This window comes from Peromyscus californicus, unplaced genomic scaffold (genome assembly GCF_007827085.1).
Source record: "Peromyscus californicus insignis strain IS unplaced genomic scaffold, ASM782708v3 Scaffold_23__1_contigs__length_62951481, whole genome shotgun sequence".
NCBI classification, from domain to species: Eukaryota; Metazoa; Chordata; class Mammalia; order Rodentia; family Cricetidae; genus Peromyscus; species Peromyscus californicus.
The window spans coordinates 703,745-706,060 of record NW_026294534.1 but is presented as its reverse complement, the minus strand read 5'-3'; the positions used below and the strand labels follow the sequence as shown (position 1 = coordinate 706,060).

General features: G+C 36.5%; 1 non-coding gene across 1 annotated transcript; it reads left to right on the top strand.

Annotated features, from left to right (window-relative positions):
* Positions 1–268: 268 nt before the first annotated feature.
* On the top strand, positions 269–462 carry LOC128119503 (U2 spliceosomal RNA). The gene has a single exon (XR_008221539.1). It is a non-coding gene; the product is annotated as a U2 spliceosomal RNA (small nuclear RNA).
* The last annotated feature ends 1,854 nt before the right edge of the window (positions 463–2,316 follow it).

Genomic DNA, 2,316 nt, shown 5'->3' with positions numbered 1-2,316 from the left:
TCCAGGAAAACAAAGGGTAGTAACATAAACAAATGGAACTACAACCAATAAGAATAACATCAAAAATCCAGAGAAGTCTGGAGCATAGGTAAATGGCACATTACAGAGATCATCCCAAAAGGTGTCCTATCCTGAAGAACCTGAATCTAGCACTCAATATGTTTTAGTTAAGATACAAGAAGATGGACATATTAATGGTGAACAAGCTACAGGGAAGAGCTGTGTATGTGTAAATGATAGATGAGAAAGGTGGTACTTAAAAAGTTATATCGCTTCTTGGCCTTTTGGCTAAGACCAGTGTAGTTAGTATCTGTTCTTATCCATTTAATATCTGATACATCCTCTATCTGAGGACAATATATTAAATGGATTTTTAGAAGTCTGAATTGGAACAGAAGCTTGCTCCATCCACTCCACAAGTTGACCTGGTATTGCAGTATCTCCAGAAATGGTACAACCCTTCTGGGAATTTGAAAAAAAAAGTTATACAGAGACCTGGAGCACAATGGAAGAGAGACCCATCTGCTATCCAAGCTTTGTAACTTGCCAATAGCTAAGTTTATTCTCCAGTATCTCTGTGTTGGCCAGGCTGGAGGAGGTATGATAGAGCCAGAAGAGCCCTTCCCTCTCCCAAGAAGAATCAAAAATGTGATGGTAAGTTTCTTCACCGGTAGGGAGTGAGAAAAGAGGATCTTCTCAGTTCAAAGAAGAAAGAGGCAGGAAGAATGCTTGTGTGTTGAACACCCAGGATTCACAGTGGACAGGGTAATGTTTGCTTTGTCACCATTGCCCTGCTGCCCCCGCCCCCACTGACTTTTGCAAGTTAGATCGCTTTCCCCCTTAATCCTAAGGTGTGTTGCCACCACTGCCCAGTTTAACCCTCCTTCACTAAACTGGGCAGTGGTGCAACACACCTTTAATCCCAGCACTCAGGCGGCAGAGGCAGGTGGATCTCTGTGAGTTCGAGGCCAACCTGGTCTACAGAGTAAGATCCAGGACAGGCTCCAAAACAACACAGAGAAACACCCCCCCCCCAAAAAAAAAAAGAAAGAAAATGAAAAAAAGAAAGAGGGTTAAAGCTAATTTAAATTTTATACATTAAAAATTTGTATTCTAGACATAAAACAACTATCAAATATCTCAAGGTAAAAATGAAAAAGAAAAATAGGAAATCTCTATTTTTAAGGTCTACAAAAGAAGGAAAAGTGGAAAAGCTATTCATCAGTTAACTAATCATTAAGATAAAATTAAATAATACCCTCATTTATTTAACTTTTGAATGATCTCTTATCTCTTACTAATATCCATTAATGAATTAGCAGTCTTCTTAAATGTATTATTTTGAATGTGACTTCATTGTCTTTAGTATCTTCTCCTAATTTCCTATTTGCATGAAAAATTTTATCCATGTGGTTGAAGAATGTAGTTCAGGTGGCAGACTGCTTTTCTTTTGCAGGAAACGTTTGCTCCACTCCAAACTACCTAAACACGAACATCAAGGTCATTCTCAGCTACATAGGGAGTTAGGAGTCAGCCTGGGCTACATGAGACCCTGTCTCAAAAAAAAAAACAAATACTTTCAAATAAGCAAATAATGGTAACTTAGGTCTAGGTGTGAGCAAAAGACTAAATTTTTATTTGCTGCTATCTATTTTGAGGTGTGAGAGCCATAGGAAGAAGACTGAAAATAGCATAATGGTTTTATGTCTTTCTTGCTATAAATTTAGTCATTTTAGAAGCACATAAATTATTTGTTTTGTTAAGAGTTGAGTTGATATTTCAAAACAAATTCTTTGGTCCCAACTTTTTTGCATAAATAAAAAAAATAAACAAACATGTTCTTAACTTGAGCCAAGTTTGCAAGTGTGTTATATCCATGCCTATCTTGTTCACCAGGAAGAAAATTATCCTTTAAATCTGATGCCTATATAATCATACACTAATTAGTAATTTTCATGCCTGGTTTGCAGTATGTTGCGGCTATAGTCAAACAAAAGGAGGGCACATGTTATGTATTTCCAAGAGCCTTTAGGGAACGTATAAGAAAATATTAAAGATTTCAAAACAAAAGAAACCTTATTTTAATAAGCCAATTGTTTTAAATGAGTGTCTTTGAGGCATTGCATTTTAACCTGTCCTAGGTAGCAGAGCTTTGCTGAGACCTAGAATCTGCCCTAATGAGAGAATAACTATTTTTCTCCATAACTTTTTCACCATGGAAACTTCCAAACAAAGAGGACCTGAATCAGGGCAAAAAATAAACTTTAAGTGTGGGTATAAAAACACTTTTGTATTATACATCCTGTTTTGTTTGTT